Raw genomic sequence first — 11,021 nt, forward strand, 5'->3', positions numbered from 1 at the left:
TTCTTCTTTCTTGCTTTTCAGTAACTTGACCCTTGGCCTAAGATTCCTGCATTTGCAGTCACTCCCAGCCAGCAAGCGGAGGGCTGAGGGAGTGAACCAGCTCGCAGCAGCTTCACATCCGAGACCATCACCCCTTTAAGTGAACTCCACCCCAAGTCATAGCTGGGCCAAGTGGTTCCACCTGCAGAGCTAGAGGGCCACATGGGGCTCCTGCAAAGTACGGGCTGTTCCCTAAGATAGAACTCAAGGGGGCATGACATGATTCAAAGAAGAGACAGGATCAAACACAAATCTGGCCTGTCCAGGCTGGGTGCCCCTTGGCACCGCCCTATTTCTCAGACACTGAGAAAGCCAGCGCATCATACCCTGCGCTGAGCCTGGCACAGATGCTCCAGGACAAAATACAGGCCAAATCTCAAATGTGACTTCTCTGACTCTGATTCTTATCTATACAGCTTAACAAATCATGTTTGTTCAAGCTCATTCACTCACAAACTCTGGCTGGCATCCAGTACCACCAGCGTGAGACCATGGGTCCCATGGAGCTCATTATATCTGTGGTCTGTGGTCTTCTACGGCCAACAATTAGCTCCAGGATACAATACAAGCTGCCATTTCCATCCTGGTCATGGTTGCCATGGGGATCACTTCCTGCTTCTTTGTGGGAATCAAATGTAATGCTTTTGCTAATGGCCCATAGTCTTGGACTCTTGGGAAACCGGAAGCATTAAGCAATCAGAGCACTTGTATTTTAAATTCCTTTCCTGCCTTAGGACCTTAAGTATTGATGAAGAGGGGCTGGGGACACAGGAAAGGGGTGTGCACCATTCCATTAGGAAAGAGGTTTCTACTGGTCCTTTCCTTTGTCAGTATGATTTAGACGTTTTCATATATTTAAGAAAAATAGGAGACACCATAGTTACACAGTGGGGGAGCAAAACACCTGGTTCTACACTTGACCCATCCATCAACTCTCTCTGTGAACTGTGAGACAATCCCCTAAACCTCTTTGGGCCCATTTCCTCATCAGTAAATTGAAGAGCTTGACAAAGATTTTTTTTCAAAATTCTATCCATTGGTATTTTGATTTGTTCTGCTCTCAACTTACAAAATAACTTCTCCCCTACATGGAAATGGTAAGAGTGGTCAGACAAAAAGAATTTTTTTAAATAGCAAGACTGAAAGTAAGACACATTTCAGGTCAAAAGGCCAGAGGCTAGAGGATCCCAGAAGCCACCCGGTTAGGTTAGGATGGAGGTAGGGGTCTGAAGTCAGGCAGGCAAGCAGGCATCAGGGAGCCCAGGGTCTCAAAAAGCATCTCCAGATATTCTGTGAGAAGACACCATTGCTAAGGCATAAGAGTATCAGGAAAATCCAAAGCAAGAAATCATATATGAGCAACGTGGTGGATTTCCAAGTCAGAAAATCACAGGTCAAAAGCCAGTGAGAGGGGCACCTGGGTGGCTCAGTCAGTTAAGTGCCTGCCTTTGGCTCAGGTCATGATCTCTGGATCACGGGGCTCTCTGCTCAGCGGCGAGTCTGCTTGTCTCCCTCTGCCCATCCCCCCCACTCATGCTTGTGCTCTCTCTCTCTCAAATAAATAAATAAAATCTTAAAAAAAAAAAAAAGAGCCAGTGGGCGGCTGGCAATGTGGGAGAAGTCAGATCATGCATGTCCCAGGCGACTATGGAAGCGATGGAAGATGTCTGATGGAGAACGTCAGTTTCTTTTCCTGACAGAGGCTCCCAGAATCTAAATGAATGATGCGAGGAAAAAAAAAAAAATCCCTGGAACAGTCCATTCAAACCCTTTGGGATTGGGGCACCTGGATGGCTCAGTCAACTGGACATCTACCTTCGGCTCAAGTCATGATCTCGGGGTCCTGAGATCGAGCCCCGCATTGGGCTCCCGACTCAATGGGGAGTCTGCTTCTCCCTCTGTCCCTCACCCCACTCGTGCTCTCTAATAAATAAAATCTTAAAAAAAAAAAAAAAACAACCTATGGGATCAAATGAATAAGCTGTGTGTGGCTGAGATGCAGGCATCCTAGGGCTCATTTTGCACATTTTTTGCTCCCACTGAGGTCCTTTTCAAAGCCCTGGGCTGTACCTCTGTAGGTGTGGCTGCTCATCTCTCTCCATCCTGTACTAAACACAGAGCTCTATTTTCTCAGAGCTTAGGGCGTGGAGATGAGAGCTTATAATCTCAACAAATATTTACTGAATGCCTAGTGTGGGCCAAACACCATCCTAGGAACTTAATATAAAGGCATATTTATTGCTACCTAAAAATCCAGATCTTTTGTGACTAATTTTCTGATCCATTCTGAGTTCCTTGCTATTATACAACCTAAGGCACTTTATATAGACTCCTAAGGAACATGTCCCTCCAAGTACAGTGGAAAAGGAATTGGGTTCTTACCCCACCTCTGCTGCTAACTGGCTTTGGGCTAAGGCTAAGTCACAAAAACATTCACGCTCCCAGCTTCCGTTTCTGCCATGTGGACTTAATCCTTCCTCCTCTCTTTCATGAGATGCTGGGAGGAGTCAATGAATGAATACCTGTGAAATCACTTTGAAATATGGTCTAATTGGTGACAAGCCGGCACTCAGCAAAGATGGGGGTTTCATCGGAAGCAGGGTTTCTGATTGAGCCTGGCTTCCTTAGCCATTTCTGTGTCAGTCAGCTGTCACTGCTCCTTCTCCTCACACCATGCACATTTTAAAAGCCTGCACAAGCTCATCTGGAATTCACATACCCAAGCTTCAAACAGACAAGGACAATCTGAAATTGGAAATTCAGGAAGATGTCAGGTGGTAGTGCTCTCTGTGAAAAATGAGCATTGTAGACACAGCCTCCCTTCTCCCAAAGATGCCTGATGTTTGTGGATGATTTGTAATGCTTTTACTGAAAAGCCCTCATCCCCATGAACACATTTTGAAGACAGAAATCAATCTTACACTGTAACAGGGAGAGAAAATCTGTTAGCAAAAAATGAAGTGGAGAAAAAGCACCTAATTCTGGAATCCTTTCTACTAAATAAATGGATTCCAGGGCAGTAAGCCCACACGCATAGTTTCCCCTCACTCTTGCAATATACTAAGCAGCTTCAAGAGGTGAGATTAAAGAGAGAGACCATATAGCCAGTCCCACCAGCATTTCCATCTCAGTAATTGAGGCTGGATGCCGTCAGAGAGACAATCCCCTTTGTCATCTCACCCTGGGGACCTAATCACCCCAACCTTGGCATTTTGTCCTAGGTCAGGGTTTGCCTGCACTACGAGGTATTGCTCATTACTGCAAGGACAGGCTAGACCCGTACCCTTGGGGCACTTACGATCTTTAAAATAAGGCAGTAACACACAGAGGTTTAATTTAACCCCCAAACCCATATGAATTCTTAGACCACCAGACTCTAGAGAGTAATAATGTAGGAGATTAAGAACTACAAAGCATACTCGAACCCAGAGCTGAAAACCATCACAGAACACATCGCAGTGAGAATCCAACCGGTTCCAGGGCAGAGGTAAGGTATCGAGTAAGGCAGAAATCAGGAATGCATACTAGATAAAGCTAGCACAGCTTATAATCTCCACAAATATTTACTGAACGCCTAGTGTGGGCCAAATACCATCCTGGGAACTTAATATAAAGGTATATTTATTGCTACCTAAAAATCCAGATCTTTTGTTGGGAAGGAGACTAAAGGCGGTGGGCGGGGGGGAAGCGGTGAGAAAGACACTTCCCTGAAGAAAAGTCCAAAGTTGGTGCCTACCAGAGCACACTTACACACTGAAAATCCCCTTTATTTGCTCAGATGCCCACAGCCTCTGATAGCCTTCCATTATCTGGAGGGTTTAGAAGAGTTGCAAAAGCTTCCTAAAAACAGGTCTTGCTCTGAAAAGAGGGAAGAAGAAAAAAAAAGAAGAAGAAAAAAAAATGAAAAGAGGGAAGAGTTAGAGTCCTCCTCCCACACCCCCCCCAGGCCCCTGCAGAGGAAGCTAGAGTCCTCCTCCCACACCCCCCCCAGGCCCCTGCAGAGGAAGTTAGAGTCCTCCTCCCACACCCCCCCAGCCCCCTGCAGAGGAAGCTAGAGTCCTCCTCCCACACCTCCCCCCAGCCCCCTGCAGAGGAAGTTAGAGTCCTCCTCCCACACCTCCCCCAGGCCCCTGCAGAGGAAGCTAGAGTCCTCCTCCCACACCCCCCCAGGCCCCTGCAGAGGAAGTTAGAGTCCTCCTCCCACACCTCCCCCCAGGCCCCTGCAGAGGAAGCTAGAGTCCTCCTCCCACACCCCCCCCCAGGCCCCTGCAGAGGAAGTTAGAGTCCTCCTCCCACACCTCCCCCCAGGCCCCTGCAGAGGAAGTTAGAGTCCTCCTCCCACACCCCCCCAGGCCCCTGCAGAGGAAGCTAGAGTCCTCCTCCCACACCCCCCCCAGCCCCCTGCAGAGGAAGCTAGAGTCCTCCTCCCACACCTCCCCCCCAGGCCCCTGCAGAGGAAGCTAGAGTCCTCCTCCCACACCTCCCCCCAGCCCCCTGCAGAGGAATCATGCAGGCAAATAAGCTGTACTCTCCCCCCAGTGCCCTTATGGCTCCTGGTACGTCTCAGAAGCTTCTCTCCCAAGAAAAATCAGTCCACAGCAGGTCTGGGAGAAAAAGATAATGTGAGAGCTCACAATGGGTCCGTAATTCAGTAAAAAGCCAGAGAGCTGCTGGCTGGGGAATGTCAGAGACATGGGCGCACAAGCCAGGGGAAAAGCACACTCTGCACCTGCAGGACGCAGCCCTCCAGAGGGAGCCTGGCCTTGGGGAGTTGCCTGGTCCTGTGCTCTATGTGCCAGGAAGGAAAGGTGCTGAGCTTTGAGACTTCCTCGAAATTCTGTCATGAATGTGAGAGGCAGCTGAGACTGAATGGGAAGAAGAAGCAAATTTAAGAAATGTGTGATGGCTTCAGAAAAATCAAAGACACTGTGGAGCCATATGAGAACATCCTGGCACATCACAGACAAGCACATTGAACTCAAAATGTACAAAGACACCCCAGATAGGACATAAATAACTCAAATCAAAGACAACAAATATTGCTAGAACTCCGTCCTAGCCCCTTGAAATTCTACATTCCAATTCTCCAAGAGTCAAAGGCAAGCACAGATCAAGAAGTCAGCAAAGCATGATGAAAGGCTATTTGAAAGTATTTCAGATCCATCTCTGACATTAGTAAGTTCGTGTTTTAAACATATTTCTCCCATAGTCAGCAAATATTCTTTAACCAGTCCAAAAGCCAAGAATAAATCTGGGTAGAATCAAGAAGGCTGAGAAAAAAAAAAAAAAATGCTCCCAAAAGTCAGCTAGGGAAGACACTGAACTCAATCAGGATTATGGTAATGTTGTCTCTGGAGGGACTAAGCCCCAAAGGCCTCAGTGTAGAAGGAAACCATGAAAATGTAGAGTTAGACCCAGGTTTGAACTTCTGCATGGTGTCAGTGACAAAAGGCAGTGACTCCTGACCCTAATCCAAAGCCCGTCAGTTCTTAGGCTCAAGTATGGCAGGTTGAGGTCAAGTTGCCTGAAGACAGAACATGGGCTTTGTACCTTGTTCCAAACACCGGTTCCATCCGTGGATAACGTGCTTCCCTGTTCCTTCCCTTGCTGCCCATGCCCACACCCTCCTGGAAGGCCTGGAATGGTGAATCAATGAGATGAATATGTATAAGTCCCTTAGCACAATGTTTAGCACATGTTCGTTCTCTCTCACACTTCTAAAACCAGTGTTGGGGACCGTATGTAGGAAAGTCAGATCAAGCTGTTGATATTTAGTGGGAAAAGTATTGGGCTATAATTAGTGACCCAGTCCTCACACCGGCTCATTCCATGACTTTGGACAAATCACTGCACTTCATGATGCATTGGCTTCATCATATGCAAAATGAACTAGATCACCTGGACCAAAGAGAACTCCCTTGAATTATACTCAAAGGCAGCTGGGGTCGGGGGTGGGAAGGCAGGACAGAGAACAACATAAAAGGGACGATCCTCATTCCCTGAAATCACAGCTGCAAGTTTCCAATGGAAGAGCCTCCTACCCAACCAGGACAGACTTGAAACTATTGAGCCCCTGTGACCCTAGCTGGCTAATCCAGGTCAGGCTCCCCATCTGCAATAGATGAGCAAGGTAGAAACAGTGGAAAAGGAAGGTGAAAAGTGCATTTAGCTTCGGAGGTATCCTGGCCTCCCACGTGCTTTCCCCACACACACACGCGCGCACACACACACACACACACACACACACATTCTGTGCCCCTCATGTCTGGGCAGGGATCCATGGCCCCTGTTGCTAGTATTATGTGCTCTTCCTCTCCATCAGCCAGTCTAAACCCCGTCTAATGCAGGAGCATCTCACTCAGAGTCAATGAGAGTTTCATGAGCAACTCAGGTGGGGATGGGTAGCGGAGGCCAACTCGGGTGAAGGTGTCACAGCCTGTTCCTCAAACTGCCTGGGCCTAAAGCATGAACCCTACAAAGAAAACACATTTAACATCATACCATAAAACTTGAGAGAAGTGACTCTCCCCTGCACCTTGTACCTCTCCACACATAAATGCACACAAACACCCAACCACTAACCAACAAAAATATCACACTGGGACTATTTCAGAATGCCATCTGAAAAGTAATAAAGTTATCTTTTAAAATGCTCCACAAAAGAACAATTCTCATCAGTCATCCTTGACGACCCTCTGAAATACATCTGGGCCTCGTAGTCTCTCAGGATCTTCTAGGGAGACAGAACCAAGGCTGGCCCAGGCCATTCCATGCTGCATAGATAGGACTGCCTCCACCTTCACCATCCTTCAGACCCACTCTGCCTTTGCCATATTTCTGCCTGGCCAATTCTTACAAATCCCTAGATGTCAGTATAAATGTCCCCTTCTCCAGGAAGCCCTTAATAACTCCCCAAGATTGGCTTTGATGCCCTTCCTCTGTGCATCTACACCTACCTTGTTAGCATTAGCTGGCTCCTCTGTGGTTATAGGTTGACCAGTCCATCTTTCCACTGAACTCTGGGTTCCTTGGGGACAGAGACTACGTCTCCAGCACTTAACATAGTGCTAGCTTATAGACGTGCTTAATAAATCATTTATTGCATGAATGAACGAATCTGAGTCAGATTAATAATTGTATTAAAAAAACTACTCAGGTCTACTGAAGAACAAACCAATAAACCTGGTAAAAAGAAAGAAGTCCCTAAGTGTGAAAACTAGGTACTCTCCCTAGAGGTCACAATGGATTCGCTTATGTCCCTGAGCCTGCGATTGGTGCTGCCGAATGTACAGTAGCAGAGGGCCTCACTACAAGGCCAGGCCATCTGCTCCTTCTAAGAAGAGAGGGACAGGAACAACCACTCACGGAGCACCGACACACATCTCTTTTAAGCCAAATAAAAGCTAACAAGAAAAGTGGTATCATCATCTTACAGATAAGGAAGCAATACTCGGAGAAGCAAATGATTCATCCAGTAAATAGCAAAGTTGGTCCTGGAAGTTGGACCTGCTAGCGCTGGAATCAATACTTTATTCACTCTGCCTCATGGCTTCTCAACTTTGATAGGTTTGTATGTTTATTTTCCCATCCTGATTAGCAACACACTGGCTGGGAAGGTAGACACCCCAGAAGTTGCGGCAGCTGACAGGGAGTGGTGGCGCCGAATTGATAAGCCGGTGAGCAGGCATCCAGACCGATTACCTGGGGCTGGCAAAGGGCTCATGCTGCCAAAGATCTTCTTGTCTTTGAAAACAGCTTTGAAGAAAACAATCAGAGAAGGGAACCCAGAAGAGAAAGAAAAGCAGAGAAGTGTCAAGAAATGCCCCTCTAGATTGATGATTGATGAAACAAAATTATATAAAATCATCACAGGGCACACCCAGCCACTCACAGGAAAAAAAAAAAAAGTATCCCCCCAAAAAACAGGGTGATTGTTAACTGTCATTATCAACAGGGACATTAGTCATAACTACAGGGCTCCACCCAACTATCAGCACACAGTCTCCTGCCTCCAAAGACAAAGGTACTAAGAGTCAAGAGAAAAGCTTAGAGAAAATGAAAATGCATCCAATTCCCAGTCATGTGAAAATGCCATGGGCCCAAGGCCAAAGTATATTCTTGGCCTTATAGTGTTCACCACCCTAAATTTAGCCAACTGGTGAGCTTTTTAAAGAAGCATGTTACTCAACCTTTTGCAAGCCAGAGATTTACCTCCTATTGCACAGCTTGCTTCTCCCCTGAAGCTGGAACACACTGTCCTTGGCTTTGTCATCCATAGAAGCAGCAATGCCAACGAAAGCTCTGCTAGTGTCACCTAACTCGTCTTGTCCAAGCAGTGCCTGGATGAGGTCCTTTAAGGGCACTGCCAAAAGGCCTCCCTTCCCCAGATACCCAGCCCATCTCTCTCACCTTCCCTTCATCTGCTAGCTCATCTTCTTTTTTTTTTTAAAGATTTTATTTATTTATTTGAGAGAGAGAATGAGATAGAAAGAGAGCATGAGAGGGGAGAGGGCCAGAGGGAGAAGCAGACTCCCCGCTGAGCAGGGAGCCCAATATGGGACTCGATCCCGGGACTCCAGGATCATGACCTGAGCTGAAGGCAGTCGCTTAACCAACTGAGCCACCCAGGTGCCCACTCATCTTAATTCTTATCATCAGGGATCCATTCTTTTGTGTGAATAACTCTAGCTCCAGAAATCACCTTTTCAGATGAGAAAACTCTAGAGAATTTACATGCCCATCAATGTCACCAAAGTCTGTGCAGATTCTAACATTGCTTGCTTCATCTGATCCTTAAAATTACACTGTGAGGACTAGGAGGCAGCATGGAAGGTTGAAAATCATGAAACCCTAGAGGCTGACCTGGATTGGAAGTCTCACTCTTTCACCCAAGCAAGCTTTAGTTGCCTCGTATGAAAAACAGAGATTGTGAGATCTACCTTAGCTCAATAAATGGGAACTATCTTCACGTGGTTCTTAATCTGGGGAATTTTTAGAGCCAGAACTCAATGGTTAAATGCATGACCCTGGGGCAAGACAGAGAAATTGGGGACTGTGCGGCAGATGGTTTTGGAGAATGGGTCACTGGAGGGGGTATCAAGGCACAACTGAAAGTGCTGCGACATCTGTGGGAATCAGAGTCAGGAAGCCACAGTGGACAAAGAGAGAAACGGAGGAAGGAGGAGGGGATGCAGGGCCATCCAGCAGACCTAAAGCAGAGACAACCCTATAGCTCGTCACATGTCCGTCCATCCTGCAGCGGCTCCTACTAACTAGCTTCATTGTGGCAATAGATAAATACTTATTCAGCACAGTTGTGTGCCAAAAGATGACCAAGGTTTGGGGCACCTGGGGTTGCAGTAAGTTCCTCACAGATGTTGGCAGAGGACAGGAACATATCCTGACGCCAGAACTAATAAAACTAATAAAACCCAACACAGGAGCAGAAATGGCCCACTCTAGGAAACAGTTGGTAAAGTGTTCTCCTAGAAAGGAAGAACACAGCAAATAGAAGGAGGAAGAGAAATCACAAACACACACATGAATTTACAAATTAAAAGGACCCACTGGGTGTCCAGCACAATGAACGAAAAGTGATCCATACTCAGGCATACTTTCATGACATCTCAGAGCACTGGGGTTGAAGAGAAATATCCTAAATACCTTAAAGCTCCCAAAGGGAGAGGCAGGCTGGGTCCTGCACAGGGTGGGGTGTGTGCCCAAGCCGTGGGCACTGTGACTCCTACAGGTGGGGCCCGTGTCTGGAGGAATGCATTCGGAGCAATGTCTCCTGTTCTCTCCCCCTGTGCAGCTGCAGGTCTGCAGCTCAGGCCTTGCCTGACCCAGCCCAACCAGGGTTTCAGCTTTGGAAGAGCTACACAAAGATCTAGAGGAGGTAAAGGTGCTGCTGGAAAAAGCCACTAGAAAAAAGAGTATGTGATGCAGAGAAATCCAAGATCCAGACAGAAATCAAGAACAAGGGGCGCCTGGGTGGCTCAGTCATTAAGCATCTGCCTTCGGCTCAGGTCATGATCCCAGGGTCCTGGGATCGAGCCCCACATCAGTCTCCCTGCTCGGCAGGAGGCCTGCTTCTCCCTCTCCCGCTCCCCCTGCTTGTGTTCCCTCTCTCGCCGTGTCTCTCTCTGTCAAATAAAATCTTAATAAAAAAAAAAAAATCAAGAACAGGATGCAGCAGAAATCACAGAGAAAAACAAAACTTATTGACAGTGAAAAATCCAGCTGCTGTGGTTGCTCCCATTATAACGGGATATACATTGAAAATCCGTAAGTACAGATGGGAGCAGTCAGATAAATTTATGAAAAATCTACGTCACCTTAACAGGAGTTCATCAAATCCCCACTGAGAATATGCAGGTGCATTTCACAGCGAGGTCATTTGATCTTTTGGCAAAGAATCTAAATAGGAAGAGTTACTCCATGTTGTGAACAATCTTGAAACCCATCTCCACGGAAGGCAGTTCAAAAAAAATTAAGACAGATACCATTCTTACCTTATATAGAAAGAAAGCAAAAAACACGTGGTGGGACTGACTCAGGTTGAAAAAGAGGGCAAAGAGAAAGAAAATTCCTCCTAAGACACTGAAAAAGATCCCAGGGAGGGACTGATGAATGTGCTACAGATAATTTATGAATACAGAAACGATGATATGAAGTGAACCATTAATAAAGCCTGTGTGGAATCCAGAGAGAAGCAAGCCAAAGGAGACACAGAATTTTGAGACTTTAAAGTCATTTTGGGAACCGTGATGGGGAACTATTGAGGTTTCCAATGAGGAAATGTTGGTGAGCTGCACAGATAAATTTTGACAGATAACTACTCACACAGCCTTCTTCTAAGGAAAGGCAATGAACTCTCCCATTTCCTACTGGAGGATTTATTAAAATATATTTATTAAACATTTCCCCCAAAGATAGTTTCCTTAGTAATCTGGGCATTTTGTTCAAAAAAGGATAATACTGTA

At 46.5% G+C, this 11,021-nt stretch overlaps 1 pseudogene; it reads left to right on the forward strand.

Moving 5' to 3' along the window:
* Positions 1 to 9,904: 9,904 nt before the first annotated feature.
* Positions 9,905 to 10,778, forward strand: LOC114211265 (calcyclin-binding protein pseudogene; annotated as a pseudogene).
* The last annotated feature ends 243 nt before the right edge of the window (positions 10,779 to 11,021 follow it).

Source organism: Eumetopias jubatus, unplaced genomic scaffold (assembly GCF_037043125.1).
Source record: "Eumetopias jubatus isolate StellerSeaLion01/CBP00866 unplaced genomic scaffold, mEumJub1_p1.0 scaffold_13, whole genome shotgun sequence".
Lineage (NCBI taxonomy): Eukaryota > Metazoa > Chordata > Mammalia > Carnivora > Otariidae > Eumetopias > Eumetopias jubatus.